We start from the raw sequence: 24,293 nt of genomic DNA on the forward strand, positions 1-24,293 counted from the left end.
TCTGACTGAAGTGCCTTGCAGTTCTTTCATGGAGGTGTACGCACATAGACTCCCAGTTGTGGGCATCAGTCTCATTGAACTACTGCTCAAGCTGGGCATGATGGTGTAAGGGGGTGAAACACAAGAAGGGTCGGTAGGGAGTTACCTCTTCTGCTCCATGTCCAGAACCAGTGAGCTGTACCGCAAATACCCCGGGGGGAAGACTTTCAGACCGGGACAGGAAGGAACACAGGCTGAGAGCGGGAAAGGCGCACAGGCCAGTGTCAGAGCTGTGTGTGCAGCAGTCAGGACAGGATGCAGTCGCGCCCCAGGGAGGAGAAAGAGCTCTCGGTCAGAGGGCAAGCACAGGGGGACTTGACAGAGAAATTGAATACCGTGAGTACGTGGAAGCGGAGTCCTCAGTGACTGGAGAGGTGTGCCCCATTGCCCGTGTAAAGACAGTGGGCCCATGCAGAGACAGTGGCCCGTGCAGAGACAGTGATCCCCGCGCTTGGCCCTGGTACCCATGGTGTTAGTACCAAGCCCCTGATTCCTGTTGAGAGACTTGGTAAGAGACTGAGCATTGTTCCCCCCCGAGAGAGACTGTAGTGCTGAAGCAAAAGAGTCAGGGCAGAGGGGACCCCATTTGCCCAGTATCCCCTCTGCCTCCCGCTGTAACCCCTGAGACTCTGGTTGTGGGTTACTAGAGACTACAGAGTCTAGAGAGACGACAAGTGCTGCTGTTGTCGGTGCCTACGGTGGAGAAGACGACCCTGCAAGCAAGCCCTCATCAGACTGATGTTTCCAAGAAATTCCGTTCATTACTGTTGCACTGTTTGATTGTGTGAAAACTTGTTTTACTTCCTGTATATTTCCAGTTTATTCCCTACTGTTTCCTCCGTGCGAGGAGGACCTGATCCCGGTAAATAAACCCTTTAACTGTTGGTCTGTCTGTTCCGTGGTGACATACCCAACACCGGCATATTATTACAATGGCAACAGACAGCTGGTGCTGTCAGTCAGAACAAGCGGGGAAATGTTGGGCAGTTTTTTGTGATGACAGCCAGAGCACTTCCCTACCTTGGGACTCCAGAATCTCCTAGATCTGCTCATGTAGTGAGGACTGTGGTCGCCTGCACAGTAGAGGTCACAGCCAAGAAGGCAGTCACATCAGTAAGGCACTTGACTGCTGCCATGTTGGGAACTATTGACCTGGTGACGGCAACGTACATTCTTTTTGCACACTATCATTGGGAAACGGGTTTAGGGTTTCTATTTAACTACATATTGGGTTATAAGATTTACAAGATTTTATCAAAAAATCTCTTTTAATGTGTTAGATATAAATTGCAAAATGTATGATCATTGCATAGCAGGCATTATAAATTGTTATTACCAGGCTTCTTGCTGCATTATGGTGGAAAGGAAGTGCATAATAATAATAGTCAAAGACCATGCACTAAATCACTGGGTGACAAAGAGTCCTGTATCCGTGTGTGCATACGCATGTATGGAGCCGTGCAGTTGTTCCTGCACCTGTTCCCTGCACATGACTCCACCTGGGGGCCCAGGGAGCAGTTTGTTCAGCTGGACACCGGCCGTGGGCAACAGGCGTCAGAATGTCAGCCATTGAATATTGAAAGGCCCTTTATTTTTTGAAGCTATCGGGTTTCCACTGTAAATAGTTTTCCTTGGATTCTCTTTGGTCTTTTCCTAGTTAATGTTCTAGTACCAAAGCCCCAAATATACTACAATCTGATAACTGTGAGCTTAGCTACATGGCGAAATTGATTTAAAAAGAAACAAGACTGATGGGAATATTCTTATTTATAATGAAGTCATACAAACAAAAATTGGTAATACAGTTAATGAAAAATACGTCAGGTAATACAACGGTACATATAACCCCCACGGTGAGACATCCTGCAAAGCAATACACTCTTCAGATAAGACTGCTGGCGTTCCTCAGGAATGTGAACATCTCTGTTCAGACAGGTGAGGGGTCTTGGTGACTTGATATGAAGCTTTGTCCAAGTTGTTGAGCGTCCATATCTTTAGCTCAACAAAGTGATTTGCCCGCACGTGCATATTCTGCACAGGTTCTGCCCAAGTTAACCCCCTGTAGAAGCAAGTCCGTCACCTTGTCCAGGCCCACACAGGTAGTGAGGGGTGCCAGAAAGCCATACAGACCTCCAAAAAAGATGCTGAGCGGCCAGCCCACGAAAATTAGGACTATAATCCAAAAAATACACCATAGAATGCAAGAACAACTCGCCATTGTGGATCTGTGGAGAAAAGGATATAGAGGGTGAAAAACACTATAACCTACTTAATAACTGGTTATACAGAATAACTCAAGTAAAATGAACACAATGGTGAAACACGGAAATGTAAGAGGTGACTGATCATCAAATGGTATGTGTAGAGAAAAAAGGGCACAGGATTTCAGGAAAAGGACATCTCGATATCCATTAAGCATGAGGGTGGATTGATCATGCTTTCGGGTTGTGTTGTAGCCAATGGCACAGGGAACATTTCACAGGTAGAGGGAAGAATGGATTCAATGAAATTTCAACAAATTCTTGATGCAAACATAATACCATCTGTAAAAAAGCTGAAGTTGGAAAGAGGATGTCTTCTACAAATGGATAATGATCCTAAACACACGTCACAATCCACAATAGACGACCTCAAAAGGCGAAAGGCGAAGGGTTTACAATGGCCGTCCCAGTCCCCTGATCTGAACATCATTGAATATCTGTGGCTAGACCTCAAAATAGCAGTGCATGCAAGATGGCTCTGGAACCTCACAGGACTGGAAGTGTCACCTGTAACTTTAGGCCTTTTAGAGATCACTGTATCTTCAATTTGCTTAACTGTTCACAATAACAGTAATTTTGACCAGGGGTGCCCAGACTTTTACGTGCCACTGCATATATTACACTGTGTACACTAAGTATTGACAGAATTGCTGCACATGTAGCAGATTTGCTGCAGGTTTGTATGTGGTAAATCTGCAGTATAATATACTACCAGAATAAGTAAAATCTAAAAAAAAATCTCATCTACTTATAGTGGAAATTTTCCGCACCTAGACTATAGTAACTTGCAGTGAGGATTTTAAAATGTTAATTTTCCCGATAGGTATGAATTGCAAAATTCATCTACTTCAATGTGGAGGGTTGAAATAAGCAGCATGATATTTAAAAAAAAAAAAAAAAACTGGCATGCCATGGATTTAAAGGGAACCTGTCACCAGGTTTTTCCTATATTAACTATAACCTCATCCTTTCAGTCTTTAAAAGCACTCTTCTTTCTTAAGAGCCCAGCTCCTCGCATACCTAAGAAAATGTAATTTATAATTGTTCTTTTTCATATACTAACCGGCTGAATGCGGAGTTGTTTTGTTTTTTTTTACTCCTTGGCTCCCACCACTAATTGGCAGCTTTCTGTGTATGCTGTGCATTGGCAGAAAGCTGCCAATCAGGAAAGTGGATAAAGTCATAAGGAGCTCAATATTCAGAGAACTGGGAGATCTCCAGCAGACAAAACAGTGATTTTATCACAACTATAGCAAACAGCCTAGTAAGTGGCACATCACTGGAACCAGGGTGTTTATCAATGGCGTACCACCAATGGCGACAGACCATGCAACCGTTATGGGGCCCGTGAGCATAGGAGGCCCAGTGCCAGCAAAGGTAGGCAATGTGGGGTCCATTACACTATATGAAAAGCTATGTGGGGCACATTATACTAGGTGGATGGAAACATGAGGTGCATTATATTATGTGGGAGGCAATGTGGGGCACATTACACTATGTGGAAGGCAATGTGGGGCGCATTATACTATTTGGAAGGCAATGTGGGGTACATTATATTATGTGGAAGGCAATGTGGGATGCATTATATTATATGGAAGGCAATATGGGGTCCATTATACTATGTAGGGTGTATTATACTATATGGGAGGCAATGTGAGGGTGCATTATATTATATGGCAGACAGGAAATGTGGGGCACATTATACTACATGGAAGGCAATGTGGGGCTCATTGTATTATATGGAAAGCAATGTTTGAAATATTATTCTACATGGATGGCAATGTGCAGTGCAATACATTATATGGAAAGCAATGTGGGGTGCATTATACTATGTAGAAGGAAATATGGGGCGCGTTATACTATGTGGAAGGCAATGTGGTGTGCATTATACTGCATAGAAGCCTATGTGGGGTACATTATACTATATTGAAGGCTATGTGGGGGCCATTATAATATTTTTAGGGCTATGTGGGGCCCATTATCCTATATGAAAGGTTAAGTGGGGCCCTTTATACTATATGGAAGGGTATTTGGAGGGCTACGTGGGGGCCATTAAACTATATAAAGGGTTATATGGGTGCCTTTCTACTTTATAGAGGGCTATGTGGGGAGCCATTATACTCTATTGAGGGCTATATGGGAGCCTTTATTCTTTATAAAGGGCTATGTGGGGGCCATTATACTGTCTGCGGGGCTATGTGGAGAGCCTTTATATGGTTTGAAGGGCTTTGTGGGGCCAATATACATTTTACAAGGGTTTTTTGGGGTCCATTATGCAATTTACAGGAATAAATGGAGGGCCATTATACTGTATGAAGTTCTGTGTAGGGATCACAGTTGGAGCATCATACTGTGTTGGGGGTCACCATACTTTGCAGGGGGGGTGGCACAGTAGGAACATCATACTGAACATGTGGAGGGTACTTTGGAGGACTTCACTTCGGGGGTATCATACTGTGTTTGGGAGCACTTTTGTTGGCATACTTTATGGGGTTGGGGACAATGAAAGTTGAATCTAGGGCTTTCCATGAGGGAAGGGAATTACCATGTAAGGGCTGCAAAGTTGTGAAATATGCTCTTCTGTGACCTTGTCGAATATACAGTATATATATTTTCTTTTGGGGAGGGGGGGATTAGAACTTCTGCTTTGAGGCCCCATGATTTCTATGTACACCGCTGGTCTCTGACCCTATTATGCTGATTCCCTTTAATAAGCAGCACAGCCTGCAACCTCTCTCTCACTGCCAGTGTCTTTCCTTCCATCGTCAGATCACACAATCCATCTTTATAGGTTATAAAAGAGCAGGCAGAAGGAAAACATGGACATCATTATGCCTGCTAGTGACCGGAGACGTTCCAATACATGCACATTTTGTGTATGTTGTTTTTTTAGCTATATTTGATTTGCATTGTAGCCACGTACAATATGGTACAGAGAGCCAAATCTAACCTGTGCTGTGAAGAACTAAAATAAGGAAAGAAAGAAAAAACAACATGTAATAAAAAGGTAATAGTGAAGACAATAAGACTAGAGAACCGTCACCAGAAACTGCAGCCAAGCGGGGGAGTCACAGTTAATAAGAGCAAGCTGCTTTGCAAAGTCTTCCACCATAATCACTGAGCCGCACACCAGCAATGCCTAGAAAGCAGAAGTTCCTGGTAACTGACATTTACAACTACAGTAAGGTAAAGTGTTTACACCCCGCTGATAATGATCCTGCAGAGAGAAGACTAGGACAATGCAAAGTGCTGGATGATGTCAGTCACCAACTCAATAAAGAAAAGAGTCTCTTGTCTTATGGCATATTACACAATGGTGCCTGGGACACTATTGTCCTCATATAGTATCATCATGTAAAAATGTATGCTGTACTGTCAATGAGGGTCACTAGGGGTGCATCCTTCCTGCATTTTATTTTTGTATCAAAAGAGGAAATTAGTAAAGTACATGAGATTTCTGAAATCTCGCGTACCTGTCCTTCCCAGAAATTGTCACGCGGTTCAGATTTTCGAATTATTTTGCCATTTTTATTTTTTTTTCGTATAGACTGTAACGGAAAGTTTACTTTTTGCATAAATAAAAGAAAAAAAAACACGTGCTAGTGTTGCTGCTTAGTTACATGTTCTATATGCAGTTCCACAACAACAGAAAACGCAAGTGTGGTTTATTCCAGGAAAGGGATGTGATGTCACAGCAGCTGGAAGGACAAGAAAAAGACAGACTGAAACTACAAGAAGACAGTCAAAAGCTGATGTGGAATTTACTTGCCTTTGTGCATTTTTTTTAAATGCATTAAAAATTCATAATGCGCCTTAACCCTTAAAGGGAGCCACATACATTATATAGAAGTAGATTGATGATTGACAGTTGTTGAACCATTGATTGACTGGTGGACTTGGGTTTCGGTGTTGATGTCGTACACATTTTAGGCCATACAGCCGTTTAGACTGTCCATATTTATCCAGTAATAGTAAGTCAAGGATGAATAATCTTTATGTGAACATTTTTCTAGATAAACATATAAAAATCTTTTGTACGTAAACCATGAAAAATGTCAACATAGTCAACTTTGTTTCGGGCAATGATGGTCAGCTAAAATGATTTAGGCTATGTGCACACGTTGCGGAATTGCCCCGGGAAATACGCTAGAATTCTGCACGCGTAATTGCCGCGTATTTCCTGCATTTTAACTAGCGTTTTGCAAGTGTAATTAGCTTGCAGAATGCTAGCGTTTTCCAAGCGATCTATAGCATCGCTTGGAAAACTGATTGACAGGTTGGTCACACTCGTCAAACATAGTGTTTGACGAGTGTGACCATCTTTTTTACTATGAGGCTGCCTATGCTACATCAATAGTAAAAAGATACAAAGTTAAAAATAATTAAAAAAAATTAAAAATCGTGTTTTCTTCACCTTCCGGCGTCCCACGCAGCATCCCCGATCCTCGCGATGCTCCCGGCAACTCCCGTTCCTAGTGATACCTTGCGACAATGACCTTTGATGACGTAGTGGCCTCGCGAGATGCTACTTCATCTGGGGTCATTGTTGCAAGGCATCACTGGGACCGGAAGATGAGGGGAGCGTGGTGAAAGGCGGGAACGCTGCGTGGGACACCGGAAGGTGAGAATATCACGATTTTTTATTTTAATTCTTTTTTTTAACAGGGATATGGTACCCAGGGCCTGGAGGAGAGTCTCCTCTCCTCCAGACCCTGGGTACCATCCACACATTTTCCGCTTACTTTGCGCATGGTGGGTATAGCCACATGCGGAAAGTAAGCAGAACAATGCATTCCTATGGGTGCGGAATTCCTGCAATTCCGCACAAAGAATGAGCATGCTGCGTATTTTTCTGTGAAGCACTTGGGGGTTCAAAGTTCTCACCACATATCTATATAAGTTCCTTGGGGGTCTAGTTTCCAAAATGGTGGCATTTGTGGGGGGGTTCCACTGTTTAGGAACATCAGGGACTCTCCAAATGTGATATGGCGTCCGATCTCAATTCCAGCCAATTTTGCGTTGAAAAAGTCAAACGGCGCTCCTTCCCTTCCGAGCTCTGCCATGCACCGAAACAGTGGTTCCCCCCCACATATCATGTATCAGCGTACTCAGGACAAATTGCACAATACTTTTGCAGTCCAATTTCTCCTGTTACCCTTGGTAAAATAAAAAAAATTGGACCTGAAGTAATTTTTTTGTGAAAAAAAGTTAAATCTTCATTTTTTTTTTTTAAACATTCAAAAAATTCCTGTGAAGCACCTGAAGGGTTAATAAACTTCTTGAAAGTGGTTTTGAGTACTGTCAGGGTTGTAGTTTTTAGAATGGTGTCACTTTTGGGTATTTTCTATCATATAGACCCCTCAAAGTGACTTCAAATGTGATGTGGTCCCTAAAAAAAAATGGTGTTGTAAAAATGAGAAATCGCTGGTCAACTTTAACCCTTATAATAACTTCCTAACAAAAAAAAAAATTTTGGTTCCAAAATTTTGCTGATGTAAAGTAGACATGTGGGAAATGTTATTTAGTAAGTTTTTTTATGTGCCATATCGCTGTGATTTAAGGGCATGAAAATTCAAAGTTGGAAAATTGTGAAATTTTCAAAATTTTCACCAAATTTCCATTTTTATCACAAATAAACGCAAGTTATATGAATGCAATTTTACCACTAACATGAAGTACAAAATGTCAGAGTTATTACCTCATAAAGGGACAGTGGTCAGAATTGTAAAAATTGGCCCGGTCATGAACGTGCAAACCACCCTTGGGGGTAAAGGGGTTAGAGAGGACCTGTCACTTGCTGTAAATTGAAGTCTTTTTGACCTGGTGTTCTCAGACTCCTGAATCTGGCTTTTTTTTTTAAATTCCTGCACTTCTAGGTTCCTGAGATCCCCTTCTTCCTTGTAGGTAAATCTAATATTGTTAGCCTAGGGGACATGATCCTCATGAAGATGCCTACAGAGAAGAGTTTGAGGATCACCCTTGGCAAGGTAAGCAAGTGACCTTTAAGCCCTAGCATAGTCACGGCTTTGTGTCTAAACATCACCGGGTGCCACAACAATAAAAAATAATGTAGATTGCACAAATGATATTGATAATGCAGTCACAGTTTCTCCTGTGGCATAATGCTCTCTCTTATCTATGACAACGGACATCAGGTAATGCTACTGAGCTATTGCAACAGATAACAGATAGATGATGAGATCAGTTCTGCTTTATCTAAACACCTACACGATGTCTGCTAAAATCCTAGAAAGCTTAGTGGCATTAGTTCATACAGTCAGTGGACCAGATGCTGGACATTGCAATAATAAAATATAATTATTACACTAAGATTTAAAAATCCATAGCGAAACTGATGTTTGATAAAATAATAGGACGCACTGTATGTCTGCTGGATTACTCATTAGTATGGCATTCACATAATAGTGACAGCAGAATGTCTCCACACAGGGCCTTTATAAAGAATGCCCTTAATCTCTTGCTATGATGATGGCTACCCTCCTGTAATGCCATCCCTACCTACTCTGCATATATCACTAAACTTATGGACTTGATTTCTTCTATTTTATTCTCCGTTTTCATCTTGGAGTGTCCAGAAAAAATACTGTATGTATATCCATAACTTTGTGTTACTTTATGTCTTTTCTTCTGCTGAGTTATTAATTCAGCTCCATAACGGATGTGTTATTATTTAGTAACATTCATCCAGTGATTTAAACACCTTCCAGTCCTCGGATGTTAGCAGGGTTTACAAAATGTGGCTCTTATTGCTAACAGTCCATCGGAGAATCTGCATATGTGATGAATGCCGGAATTGAAAATTCAAATTAAATTAAGGGATGATGGTGGTGTGCCCCTTAAAGAAAGGGTATAGAATGTAGTGGCCCCTGGTGGTCATGTGATTGCAGAAACTATGCACTGATGTTGTTTCAATAGCTTAAAGGAAATCTGTCAGTAGAATCAACCCTCCTAACCTCCTAAGGCTAGTTTCACTCTAGCGTTTATGAGCGCAGCGACGGCATGCGCACGGCCGCCGCTAAGCCCCGCCCCCTGCCGCGCCTCCGCCGGTAGCTCCGCCCACCGGCGCATGACGCTGCATGCGCCCCCTATCTTTATCACAGGGGGCGCAGGCCGTGCGCAGTATGCGTTTGGCGGCACATGCGCCTTTTTGACGGTGCGCCGACGCAACCAAACTGCAACAGGTTGCGTTTGGCGCAGGTCGGTGCACCGTCAAAAGGACGCATGCGCCGCCAAACGCATACTGCGCACGGCCTGCGCCCCCAGTGATAAAGATAGGGGACGCAGGGCGCATGCAGCGTCATGCGCCGGTGGGCGGAGCTACCGGTGGAGGCGGGGCTTAGCGGCAGCCGTGCGCAGGCCGTCGCTGCGCTCATAAACGCTAGTGTGAAACTAGCCTAAGCCGTCTATATGGGCATGTAGATCAAAGAAAGCTGAATAAAATGGTACCTTATATGCGATCTGATGTCTTATACCAGAGAAATTCATGTTTTTCTTAATATGTAAATGAGCTGTTTAGGTATATGGGCCGGACATAGATCGCCTTGAGAATCTGCCTCCAGAGATTATTCTAAATCAAATGGTGTGTCACCAGTGTGAGACATGTAATGACTGACAGTCTGCAAAGCTAACACAGTACAGCATTGCACAGCCAAACACAGTTACAGCAGCAGTTCTTTCATAGTGCTTCAGCTTTCATCTCACAGGCAGCCAGTGTGGGGAAAGGCAGTAAAACAGAATTGACAGCACTGTGAGAGGACAACTGCAGATGTGTTTGTAATTAGGGAAATTTCAGCTCCACTGTAATGTGTAATCACACACAACTCTCCAGTGAGACCAGGAGAGCAGACAGTCAGTCATTACATGTCTCACACTGGTAACTCTTCTTTTCATTTAAAATAATCTCTGGAGGCAGATTCTCAGGGAGATCAGCGTCCTACCCACAGATCTTAACAGCCCATTTACATTATATGGATTTCTGTAGAAAATAATACTGGATTGCAGAGTTCAAGGTTTCTAACACAAATTCATCACAGCTTTGTCTCATCACAAACTTAAAATTGGAGAATGCATTAGTATGACATTCTAGACTAATTTGAAGTATTAATAGCATAGCACGTGGCATGTCAAAATAATAACATTAACATTGTAATAAAATAACAGGCAAACAAATGGCATCTTCACTGCAACAGAGATCAGCGGTATCCCAGAGTAACCAACAAGGATATTTTAATTAATGTCACAGGGTTTGTGTGGCATCAATCCTTAAATTTTTAAAAGAGGCTGGCGCCCTACAACTTTTTAACCCTATTACATGGCATGTGTCAGCACTTAAACCTGGCAGTACAATCAGTAGACTGCAATGTAACACCTACTTCGCTATAAGGGGAGGTTCACATTGCGTTATGGCCATGCGTTGAGCGCATCCTTTACATAGCGGCACTAACGCTATGTAACGGATGCGTTAACCCACCCCTTGTCCGCAATTAGAATAACACATCCTAACGCATGCCAAAATCGGCATGCGTTAGCGATGATGCGTTACTCTATGACGTACCTTCGAACGCGGTCTACCGCGTTTTCAGGTGCTTCGGGTCTAGCGAACAGACGCGTTCGCTGTGCATAGACCTGTATGGCTAACGCATGGTAACGGACTGCCACCATGCGTTAGCGCATACGTTAGCGCTATGGGCAAAAATGATGTAAAAAAATTACATCTGCATTAGAGCATCCGTTTAACGGATGCCCCTAACGCAATGTGAACCTAGCTGGAGTTTCTGCTACATTTATTTTCCATAACGGAATCTCATGATGTACGAAATTGCAAACTTTCCTATGCTGAAATTTTTGGTTAGACATCTAATGATAGGTAATAGCTAAAGTTCATGTTACAAGGGTGTAATTTTCGTTCTTTACTTGCTCAGTGTGCTGTAACTGATATGGGAGAATGCTGAGCTTCTGTCTACTCCCTATGTACAATGGCTTTGCATGTAGGATTGCTGTTTTAAGGTCTTTGTGACCTTGGGGAGCAAACACATGATAAGGTTACCAGGGAACCGGAAAGGAAGTTCACTGACAGTTGAAAAAAAAAAGCCACTTCTCCCATGACATAGAGCAGACAGTAATATGTAGAATCTAGCACTTCAAGGGTGCATCCACGCAAAATAGAAAAATCCACCACCATGCAAAATGCGTAAATACTACGCGGAAAATTAATTTATGCAGCTGATTTTTCTGCTCTGGAACTTATGCCAAGTTTTATCCCATCCTGACAGTCCAGGAATATTCTCATTAATATATATATGCACACATGCTGCACAGTCTACTGTAAGAGAAAGATACATGGAGATCACTGCAGGTGCTAAGCCAATAATATGGGGGAAAAGAATGTTATAATGACGGCACCGTGATGGGGTGTATATTAGATAGATGCCTCTATTCAGTGTAGGCTGGAATTAGGGCTCTCTTCTTCCAGATAGCTGTTGCTCCAATGCCAAGAATAATGTAGACAGCTGAGCTATTCTTTACTATTCTAAAAAAAATAGAAACCTGAAACGGCAAATGGGATTGTACTGTTGTTTTCTCTTTGTTTTTATTTTTCTTGTACCATGTCTAATGATTGTGTTCTCCCACTGCTGAAACTCTTAGCAGGGAAACCTGGCAGCAAATATTCACTTTGCTTGCACTGCCTCCGGAGGAAAGTTGAGGTATTACAATTTTCTATCTTGCACAGAAGTGCCAGGTCCTCCAAAGCGAGAGATGCTCCCCTCTTCAGGACCCCCATCTAACTCTCCATTCTTTAACAGGCTACTTGAAAATAGATTTTCTAATTTAGACATCCCCCTAGCTTCAATGAACTTCATGTAATCTCAGAAACAGGTAACAATACTTGAATATTTGTGTGATAATATGCAAACTATTTGCTAACCTTACTTAGGGTGGGAATATTTGCTTGATTTAGCATTTAATATAAACACATGGGCCATGCACACAGTGAACAAGTCTGTAGGACAGTGTTCACACCACCAGAAGACTGAAACACAGAAAAACACAGTAAAACAAACGTATAAAAATACTCTGCTGTAAAAAAGTAACAGTAAACAGCAAGTGCGAGTAAAAAGATAATAAAAACAGAGTATTTGGTTGATATGTTTTTTGCAAAAAATGTATACTAAGTCGCTCTACCGAACGTCAAGGTAACCCACATCAGAGCAGTCCCTAACGGATGTATTTAAAAACCTGATCATGTGTATAGTACCTATATGAGCAGTATTCAGACAGGGAATGTCCGATGTGGACACGCCGTGGAAGATGGCTTATATGTGTACGGCCCATAAGGGAGGGGGTAGAGACCTCCCTAATCTTGCAGAAGCAAGAAACCAATGGAATATAAACACATGGGCCATGCACACAGCGAACAAGTCCGTAGGACAGTGTTCACACCACCCAAAGACCGAAACACAGAAAACCACAATATAAAAAACGTATAAAAATACTCTGTTGTAAAAAAGTAACAGTAAACAGCAAGTGCTAGTAAAAAAGATGATTTAGCATTGAATGAGATTATTTTTCTTTTTTTTTACAAAATGTAGCGATAATTTCTATGACATCAAGCTACTATCATAACGGGATGTTCACACGTTGCCTTTTTGCAGCGGTTTTTTATGCATTTTTTATGCAAATAAGCTGCTTTTTACAGTATCATTCTGTTTCTATGTTAGGTTGTGCCTGTTTAATGGCCAATGTGAACATGCTCCTACACGTTGCATGTACATCAGCTTATACTCCAGTTCATTTTTGGGGGTTAAGTCTTAGGTTTTTGCACCCAGTGCAGATAATGGTGTGGTCTCCCTTTCTTTGAGCTCAACATTACGTTCATATAGCTTCTCATGTCAGGGTGTCCATAGTCGGGCCCTCATCTTGCTCGGCCCTTATTCAGATTGAGGTTATTTTCATCACATGGTCAGGTTTTAACACTAGTGGTTAGGACCGTCCCGGCTAGATACACATTGGCGGTGGTGGGATGGATATTTTTTTTTTTTTTTTATCAAAACCAGTGTTTACTAAGTACCCAGTGTTATTTTTATGCACATTTCCTTTTACTTATTACAGGGTGTATGTCCATTTTGTCTCTATCTTAGGTTTTGTCTTTTTTACAGGACCAGCAAAAGTTACGAGACTTTAGAAATCTCATGTATGCGATTACTTTTTTTTTTTTTTTTTTACTGACTAAAATTTTAAACTGCAGTTTGTCAATTCATTCGGTGTATTTTCACCATAGAAAGCAATGAAAAAGTGCACAAACCACAACAATGCTTTTTTTAAAAAAAAAAAAACTCAACATGTACTGTGGATGAATGACACATATGACACATATAATCTGCAGTGAAAGTGAAGCGAAACCTGATTTCTGTAACCAGCTTTTTTTTTTTTTTTTTACTGCCAAGAGATCTGGTTTTGGCTGCCGATAAAAATGGATCCAAAAAAAGCAATGTGTGAACATAGCCTAAAGTTGTTTTCCGACCACTTCCACCATACCTTGTAATATAGCATGGCTGTATTCACCTGATTACCAGCAACTCTGCTCAGAGAAAAGGTAACGGGTCTACTTAGGATCTAGGGTTCATGGCAATGCCGTCAGTTGGATACACACAAGTCAGTTATGGCATACTCGAGCAATGTGCTGTAATGCACTTTTATCAGACAAGGCCATTTCTATAATTTGGCATGCTATAAAAAAGTTTGTCATGAAAGACAAGTAACTATGAAGTCTCTTGGCGGAAATATGGAATCGTGGCCCATTCTAGCTTGATCGGCATTAGCAGTATAAGTTTAGACGCCCTTGAGTACAGACCATAGTATCTCTGAGCCACCAAGGGTCTCCTTGGTAGAAACTCAACAGCTTCATTTATGCCAATGAGGATGCTGAGTTTTGGTCAGGAGATGTGCGGCCCATCTGGACATCATGGTAAGTACTCACACCCTGTCTCATGGACAACTGTTTTTGGCATAAAGGTTCAAGCACATGGTCATATTATGCGTCCATGCGCAAGCCAGATATTTACTGGCAGGAGTTAGAAAGTAAAACAAGTTGCCTTCCTTGGCTCTCAATACGTGACTCATGTACATAACAAGTGGGCTGACTAGTTTATCAAGTTCAGCTACTTAACCTTCCCATCTCTAGCTGATCCTAGGGGAGAGGAAGCCACTCTGACCATTTTCCCATTGTGTAGAAATATTTCTTCCTGATCCCTACAGGCAGCAGGCACAGTGTGCACACAGCCTTAAGCTCCTCTTCCAGTGAAGGTTGGTGATTCCTGGTGCGTTGTCTGCTACCATGATACTTACATCAGCTTGGTTAATTGTCTTAGGGCTCATACTCACTTGCGAGAGACTCACACGATTATCGTGTGAGTCTCTCGCATGAAAACCTGGCACAGCCACCGGCACTCAGACCGGAGCGTGCGGATACATGTATTTCTATGCAGCCGCACGCTCCGGTCCAAGTGCCGCGGCAGTGCCAGGTTTTCATGCGAGAGACTGGCACGATAATCGTGTGAGTCTCTCGCAAGTGAGTATGAGCCCTTACCCTCTTGTCAGCATAGTAATTACAGGCCCTTCTGGTATCAAGCTGATGTCAATTTTTTATTTTTTTTTTGAAGAATACTTCGCCTCCTATCGAAAATTTCTGCTTGTTTACTTTTATACACAGTCCTTATAATGTGATCCCAAAAAGGATCGTAGAAGAAATGTGTCAATAAGATCAACCCTCCTCGCTTCTTCTCCTAAATGCATATACACCTTTGAATTCTACATCTGTTGCTGCATTTCTGACAAATTAGCATGTTAATGTATATGGAAAGATGGCATAAAGTGCTCTGGGCATAATAGAGCACTTCACAAACTTCTGTCTCCACGGATTGCTTCTACAGGGCCATGCACATGTCCAATTTTTTTCCTTGGACCGTGCCGAGTTTGATCCATTATTCAGATCGCACTCTGCCACGCAGGTCAATGAATGCGTGGGAAATCATCGGACCCCACTTGGATGATATCTTAGTGCAGTTGGATTTCAGAGCACTGACACAATGAAGAAGATGGTGACATTTTGTTCTCTATCCTCTCCTCACAGTGTCTCCGATTCTCTAATCCAAGAGAATTGGATCACAATTTGCTGACACTCTGATCTAAAGCTGGAGTCACACATAGCGACTTACCAGCGATCCCGACAACGATATCAACATGTCAGGATCGCTGGTAAGTCGCTATGTGAACGCTGGTGAGCTGTCAAACAGACCGCTTCACCAGCGATCAGCGCGGCGTCGCTGTGTTCCGTTAGTTACCAGCGTGCTGATGCAGGAAGCTGGTAACTAACGTACACATCGGGTATCTAGGGACGCGCATCCCTTGGATACCCGATGTGTATGTTAGTTACCAGCTGATCGCTGGTCTCCCGCCTGTCACACGCAGCGATGCGTGCTGGCCAGCGGGAGATCAGCGACGAAAGAAATGTCCCGAGGTTTCTTGCAGCGATCAGCGATACCGGCAGGGGGGCTGGTCGCTGTCACACACAGCGATCTTGCTGGTGAGATTGCTGTTGTGCCACAAAACTTGTGACTCAGCAGCGATCTCGCTAGCGAGATTGCTATGTGTGACGGGGCCCTAGCACTGATCAGATTGTCCTTTGAATTATCGACCCCATTCTCTTGGATGAGAGACTCTATGGCCCTCTGACCGTAGCCTAAGGCTACTTTCACACATCAGGTTTTCGGCGTCAGGCGCGATCCGGCGTCGTGCCGGAACGCCGGATCCGGCAAATGTTTAGTAAAACCGGATGTGACGGATCCGGTTTTCTGCCGGATCCGTCTTTTTCTTGACAGACAAAACCGGATCAGTCTCATCCGGTTCATCCGTTTTTCTATCCGTTTTTCGACGGATTATGCCGGATCCGGTTTTTAAAATTGACCCTTGTGGCCTTCCGAACGGGATTGGCTACTGGAAAACTAGATATAGCATGTTCCTACAGCCCTTCTTTGACAGGTTGTAGAGAAGAAAGTGCAGGTTGGAGAGAAGAGCAAGTTACTGGCGAAGATGGATGTTGTCATTGGAAATATTACCACTAGAAGTTCTGTGACGGTTTCAGGGACAATTTTCCACTATACTTTATGTCACCTCAAGGCAGAGTACACTGGGATGACAGAGTGTGAAAGATTTGTGCCCTAAACTTGTGTACCTTCTGTACCAACAGTATATACCTTTGCCAACCAAAGTTGGCTATCTTGTCATGGTCTTACTATTTTTACCTTTAGGCCACAGGTGTGTACCTGGTTGTGTTTTATGCAAAGTATTTCACCTTTTAACAAAAGTTGTGTACATTGGTAGGAAATCACCAACAATAAACACAACTTTTTAGGTGAAATACTTTGCTTCAAACACAACCAGGAACACAACTGTGGCAAAAAGCTAAAATTTACCCACAGTTATATACCTGGTTTTGAATACCTTTTTACCTTTGAAATACCCTGTATTTAACCTTTTTTTAAAACATAGTTCGCCGCAGAAAGAAATGACAGACAACCATTGTGAAACGATAATTTAACTTTTATTTAAATTTTTTTTTTTTTTTGTAGAATGTTTTTAAAGTGCAAAAAAACTTTTTTAGAAAGGTTTTAAACCCAATGGGCATTTTTATTACAAAAAACACACATTACAATTCTGTGTACTGTGGGGTGGAAATACTGCTGGAGGGGCTGCGGGACACTTCGACACTGGGTGTGTGGAGAGAGGACTGGGATCGTGGTGGGGAAGGTACAGTTAGAGGTGAAGGTGTGGAAAAAACTACAGAATGGGTGGACATGTGGGAGGCAGAAGAGGTGGTGGGTGGTGGAGTGGAGGGTTGGGCAGGGACTGTAGGAGCAGATGATGTTGATGGAAAGTTGTATGGGGAAGGAGTTTGGTACGGGGAAGGAGTTTGGTACGGGGAAGGAGTTTGGTACGGGGCAGGTTGCTGGAAGTGGGGAGATGTCTGGTACTGGGGAGGTTGCTGGTACTGGTGAGGTTGCTGGTATGTAGTAGGAGGGGGAGGATGAAAAGTGGCTGGAGGGGGTGCAGATGTAATAGGAGGGGGAGGATGGAAAGTGGCTGGAGGGGGTGCAGGTGGAGGAACTACAGTGGTGGGAGGTGGAGGTTGGGAGGTAACCTGCTGTAGAGCACCGTGGCACGAATGCATTACATGCATCTGCTGGGCAGGAGAGAGCGTTTCCATGCGCTCCACAACAGACCTGAAAAAGGTGTGGTTTGGCGAAGATCTTGCTTCTGAATGCATGGTTTGCAGAAGTGTCTTCACCTCCAGAATGCTGGAGTTGATCTGCTGAAAGCCTGCGGAGATTTGCTCTGACAAGACTTTGAGACAGTTCTGGAAAGATGCATTCAGATGCAATAACTCTTGCGCATAACTCTTTTCCTGACCCCTCTGCCGCTGTCGCCCAGTACCCGCAGGTGTACTAGAGGCGGCAGGGGCAGAAGGGTGGGGTAAAGGGAAAGCGATCTCCTCACCAGCAGCTTCATGTAATGTAGGCGGCCACGATGCTCCTGTGCTGGTGGATGGGACAGATGGGTCGAATGTGTGGGAAGGCAGGGAAGGTGCAGATGTACCGGGGCGGTCAAAGTGTCCCTCGGTGCCGGTCTCCTCAGGGATCGCCTCAGAAGGGTCCAATCGTGCAGGCTCCCGAGTGCTGCTCACCGTGCTGTGGAATAAAGAGAAAAAAAAACAATTAAAATACTGACATGGTATGGCCCTGGCTGAAAAAAAAAAGTTACATCTAACATTTTTTTCACATGTGGTGTGTAATATTTACCTTCTGGTGAGCATTGTTTCCCGGAGGAACGACAGAGCTTGTGCGTACTTGTACTTGCTCCTGCGTCCTCCAGATCCACTCGGGGCCCGCATCTCTTTATTGAACTCCTTCTTGAAACGATCTCTCACAGACCGCCACCGATTCACAATTCTGTTCCCTGAAACGAGAAAGGAGTGGTTAGTATACAACATCAGTGTTTCCCAAACTCCAGTCCTCATGGTCCCCAGGGGTCATGTTTTCAGGATTTCAATAGTAAATAGAAATCCTGAACACATGATCCGTGGGGACCACGAGGACTGGAGTTCGGGAAACACTGGTTTACATCAAGCAACCGGTACTGTATATACTTACGCTCTTTAATCTGGTCCCGAGCTTCGAGGTCCTCCCAGCGGCCCACAAGGAGAGAACAGATTTCCTCCCAGAGTCGTCGGGTAATGATCAGGTCAGCGTGGCGGCGGTCAGCCATATTCCAGAGCGGCTCCCTTTCTCTGACGAGATCGATGAGGCGGTCCACATCAATCCCTCCATCCTCACCGTCAGAGTCGGGAGCACGCTGTGAAGGCTGTTAAAGAAAAAGACAAAAATAACATAATTAGCCTCCACAAAAGAAATGAAATAAAAAGTGCAAAAAAACAAAGCAAAAATATTTATACTTACACGCTGGTGACCGCCGCGTTGCTGTCGCCGACGACCCTGGGAGGCACTGCGAGGACCTCTTGGCCGAGCACCAGATTGGGAAGACTAGAGAAGAAAACAAAAAATGTTATGAGTTTGGATGTAGGCATTTGTTTGCTGTTTGGTCTGCAGAACATTGTTTTCTATGTGTTGTGTGTAGTGTGATGTGGTGTTTCTGCGTTTGATGCAAAAAACTTACGAATTGTGAGCCCACTCCAAGCGTCTGTCCACCCCTTCCTTCTTCTTCTGGGAGCTCCTCTTCATCTTGTGATTCCTGTTTTGAAATAAAAGGCAATGAATAGACATATATTACAGAGATGATGGATTTTGGAAATAAAAACTTACCGTCAAACGCTGACGATGCGAGGGAGGGCTCCTAGAAGAAGATGTGCTGTCCTGTTGATGGCCAGACTCCATGGCTGTGGGTATTGCTGCTGCCAGTGATGCCATTTCTGCTGCTGCTGCTGCTGCTGCTGCATCTCTTTGGCGGCTGTTGAATAAAGAGAAACAAAGGGCCAATGAATATCTTGATATTCCATGGCCCTAGTTTGGAGGAATGGGGGATTTGATAATTACCGTCTCTCATCTGCTGCTGGCCTCCCCTCCTCAGCATGTTCTATTTGCTGCTCCATTTGGGGTGGTGGTGGTGCTGATGGTGCTGCAGTGGTCTCCTGCCTTCTCCTGCTTCGCTTGGTTGCTTTCTTGGGTGGCATGTTGGGTGTGGCTGAGGGTCCCATTGTCTTGCTTTTATATATGTCTTGTGGGCAGAGCTACTGAGCATGCTTAGACCAAAAAAACAGATCCGGCCGCCGGATCCGGCTTTTGCCGGATCCGGCGCATTGCGGCGCTCATAGGCTTTCATTGTGTGAAAAAGCCGGACGTGCCGGATCCGGCGTGTCCGGCTTTTTCGCCGGAGACAAAAAACGTTACAGTAGACGTTTTTTCCAGAAGCCGGATCGCGACACATTGCGACACATTGCCGGATCCGGCGAAAACCGGATGAAACGCATGGCCATCCGGCGCGATCCGGCGCAAATGCAAGTCAATGGGGGTGAAACCGGATCCGGCATTGCATTTCGCCGGATCCGGTTTCTGTCAAAAGCGCCGGATCGCGCCTGACGGCGAAAACCTGATGTGTGAAAGAGGCCTAAGTTTGACTGATATCTTAATATTGCTGTCAAGCTAAGGCCTCATTCACATGTTATTTTTCATGTATGTGTTCTATCTGTGGTTTTCTCAGATAGACTAAAAGGGGGTAAGTTCTATGGAACTGTTCACATGTCCATGGATTTTTTTACTGACCGTGTGTCTGCAAAAAAAAATCACAGAGACATGTTTGTTTTTGATTGGAGACTTGGATTATATGCAGATCTCTGGGTCTGTGAAAATTATATGGCATCAGAGTATAGTCTATGTGCACTCGACGTGTAGAGACCAGTGACATCACCTGTGGGGTTGACATCACTGATAGCGCTTTGTTTCAGGGAGGAGGCAGGTGCTGCCACAATGACCACAGCCTATGCCTCCTGATGACACTTTGCACATCCCAGCATGCACTGGGATTCTCAAATGAAGCGTCATCAAAAAGGAAGTAGGGAAAACAAATAGAAACGCAGTTAGATTGTGTGTAATTTGGGAAGAATAGGTGATTTTTAATGCAAGTATATTAGAAAATAGTTTAAATTATTGCACAAAATAGATCGGTATTTAAAATGAAAATTACTTTGCCTTCAGACCATCCCTTTAAGACGCTGGTTGGGGAAAACAAGCTCTTAAGGCATTGGCTTGTTAGGTGCTCTGAGGGTGACAAAGCACTAAACGTCTAGTTTGCCTATTTATTAAAATGCTAATTTCTCAGAAATGCAGCAACAGATAGAAGATATAAAGGTGTCAATGGATTTATATTGCAAAGACCTAGATGTAGTTATGGGGGGAAATTTGGTCTTACAATGATTCTTTTAAAGGAAATCTAAAAGTATCAACCCAACCTAAAAAGACCTTTGCATTTTATGACTTTGTAGTTATTTTTTTATTGTGCTTTGTCTTTATAAAAAGCCAATTTTCAAATTTTCCCTGAGGTTAAAAACCCATTGTTTGCACCAACTGTAAAAATGAACTGATTATTTTTTTTTTTAGAATTGGAGGGGAATAAGATATCATTTCAGCTGACCGCGGACACCCAGGGGAGAGGAGCAAGGAAATGTTAACTTGGTAAAATGTGGTAAGAAGATCCGCACATCTGCTGTTTAAATAGCAGCCCGGACGGTGGAGCTCTCAGGGTGTGCCAAGCCGTGGTGGGGGAGTCCAGGAATGTGCTCGAAAAGGACAAAAAGAGAAATGCGTATATGTGAGCGTGGGACGCATGAAGTCACCACAAGGACAACCGATCTGTCATCGACCAGGGTGTGACCGGACCTGCCCCGAATCACAGCCATTCTGATGGCATTTCATTTTCCTATAATTGCACCGTACCAACTTCACCTAAATATTGATCCTCTTCACGCGTGGCCTGGATCGATGGTGACGGGGTGACAATGATTTTATTTTATTGCCTTCAAGAAAACGAGCAAAGATGAATAAATCATGCAGTAGTGTTGTGGATGGCATTGATAATTGCTGCAGATAAGCTTCACACATAAAGGTGCAATAAAAAGGTACATAAATGATAATGATGGGCGCGTCCCGAAAACAGACTGCAACCTAGCAAACCAAAGTGATGCCACGCAGACTGTACAATGGGGGCCAGGTACTGATCACGTGGGCACGGGCTTGGTGAACTAATGACAGAACTCATTATTCCCAGCATTATTAATTAACAGCTTTTATAGATGAGGGTATCTAATCTGAAAAGTCTTCCGACTGTTCAAGTCCACTTTGAACATTTTTCTCTAAAAGGTGGAGTGCATCTAATCTAAAAACTGTAGTCTTCTTAGATACAGGGAATGTACCTAATCTGGAAACTCTTCACCCACTATATGTGATATATCTAATGTAAAAACTGTTATCCAAAAGCTCTTCTTTGATTTTTGGAGTGTATCTAATCTGGTAACTCTTCACACAACATGTGTGATGTATCTAATCTGTAAACTGGTATCTGAAATCTCTTTGTGAAGTGTATCTAATCTGGAAACTGTCTCCCCAGTATGTGTAGCGTATCTAATCTAAAAACTATTATCTGTAAGCTCTTCTTAGATATGTGGAGTGTATCTAATCTGGATACTCAGCCCCCACTATATGTGGTGTATCTAATCTGGAAACTGTCTCCCCAGTATTTGTAGTGTATCTGATCTAAAAACTGTTATCTGTAAGCTCTTCTTAGAAATGTCGAGTGTATCTAATCTGGATACTCTGCCCCCACTATGTGTGGTGTATCTAATCTGGAAACTGTCTCCCCAGTATTTGTAGTGTATCTGATCTAAAAACTGTTATCTGTAAGCTCTTCTTAGAAATGTCGAGTGTATCTAATCTGGATACTCTGCCCCCACTATGTGTGGTGTATCTAATCTGGAAAAAGTTATCCGAAAGATCTTCTTAGATATGTGGAAATTATCTAATCTGGTAACTCTTCACACATGTGTGATGCATCTAATCTGGAAACTGCTATCCGAAAGCCCTTCTTAGATATGCGGAGTGTATCTAATCTGGATACTCAGCCCCCACTATATGTGGTGTATCTAATCTGGAAACTGTCTCCCCAGTATGTGTAGTGTATATGATCTAAACACTGTTATCTGTAAGCTCTTCTTAGAAATGTGGAGTGTATCTAATCTGGATACTCTGCCCCCACTATATGTGGTGTATCTAATCTGGAAACTGTTATCCGAAAGCTCTTCTTAGATATGTGGAGTATATCTAATCTGGATACTCTGCCCCCACTATATGTGGAGTATCTAATCTGGAAACTGTTATCAGACAGCTCTTCTTAGATATGTGGAGAGTATCTTAATCTGGTAACTCTTCACACAACATGTGTGATGTATCTAATCTGGAAACTGCTATCCGAAAGCTCTTCTTAGATATGTGGAGAGTATCTAATCTGGATACTCAGCCCCCACTATATGTGGTGTATCTAATCTGGAAACTGTTATCCAAAAGCTCTTCTTAGATATGTGGAGTATATCTAATCTGGATACTCTGCCCCCATTATATGTGGAGTATCTAATCTGGAAACTGTTATCCAACAGCTCTTCTTAAATATGTGGAGAGTATCTAATCTGGAAACTGTCTCCCAAGTATGTGTAGTGTATCTAATCTAAAAACTGTTATCTGAAAGCTCCTCTTAGTTATATGGAGTGTATCTAATCTGGAAACTCTCCTCCAATATGTGGACCAAAGTCTTTTTTCAACCTATGTAACTATGTAACTATATATGTGGGGCGTATCTAATCTGAAGGTGCGTCCAGTTTGTGGCAGTTGAGTTGGATCCAAAACTCCAAAAAAGTAAAACTCCAAAAGTTTGTCTTCTGCCCTGTGAAATGTGAGATCTAGATTTACAGCTGTAGAACCTGAAAGTTCTATTCTAGTATGTACAGGAGTATCGCACATAAAAGTTCCTTAGGTACATGGGGTGTATCCAAACTCTTCTCCAGTGTACGGAGCAGATGAATGGGAGAGATTACAGAATAAGCACAATCTGATAGTGCTCATCCTAAGGAGTCCAGAGATAGAAGGAGCTGGGGAGACACAGAGAAAAGAGGAGCCGGGGCCACAGGTGGCCCAATAAGTTACTTACTAGTTTATTCTTCTTCCAGACGACTTATCCCCCAAGTTAAGACAGTCTATGGTCGCTCGCTGCTCTCTGTACTTCCGTCCCTCGCCTCGCTGTAAATATTTCCTCTCGCTGAATGCTTTCTTTCTTTGGCGGAGTCCCACAGCAGCGAGTGTGACCAGCCCTGGGTGTAACGCGCCCCACTGCTGAACCAAAGGCTGACAATCAGATCTGCTGATCAGATGACGGATTGGGAGCATGTATGTTTGTCATTAGGAAGGAACCGTGTAGGGCCACTGTGCTGTGGACATCTGGAGACATCGCATCCGGCAGCCATAGACTTTTATGTGTTCTGGGTGTGTGCAGTGCCACGTTGTACGACAGAAATCTCATAAAAATCCTGACTTTCTGGAGAAGGGGGATCTGTGGTACTTTGTTTTATATGACAAAACTAATGCACATGCTAACAGAGTACTGTGCACACGCTTTAGGCAGGTGTGGACGGAATTCTGCAAAGTAAAACTGCTTTCACAATAGAAGAGCTAATATTTTCTTTTATCAATTACAAAATGAATGAACCAAAGAAACCTAAATCAGATCAATATTTGGTGTGACCGTCCTATGCATTCAAAATAGCATCAATTCTTCTAGGAACACTTGTACTTGTCACTTGTACACAGTTTATGAAGGCACTCGGCAGGGAGGTTGTTTCCAAACATCTTGGAGAAGTAACCA

The 24,293-nt window shown here is 43.1% G+C and overlaps 1 long non-coding RNA gene across 1 annotated transcript; it reads right to left on the reverse strand.

Annotated features, from left to right (window-relative positions):
• Window positions 1-1,788: 1,788 nt before the first annotated feature.
• On the reverse strand, window positions 1,789-23,915 carry LOC141092012 (uncharacterized). The gene is made up of 2 exons (XR_012232649.1): window positions 23,583-23,915; window positions 1,789-2,264 (listed from the first exon to the last, which is right to left on the reverse strand). It is a non-coding gene; the product is annotated as an uncharacterized lncRNA (long non-coding RNA).
• Between the last annotated feature and the right edge of the window lie 378 nt (window positions 23,916-24,293).

The sequence above is a fragment of the Dendrobates tinctorius genome, unplaced genomic scaffold (genome assembly GCF_039654945.1).
Source record: "Dendrobates tinctorius isolate UK_male_01 unplaced genomic scaffold, ASM3965494v1 ptg000057l, whole genome shotgun sequence".
NCBI classification, from domain to species: Eukaryota; Metazoa; Chordata; class Amphibia; order Anura; family Dendrobatidae; genus Dendrobates; species Dendrobates tinctorius.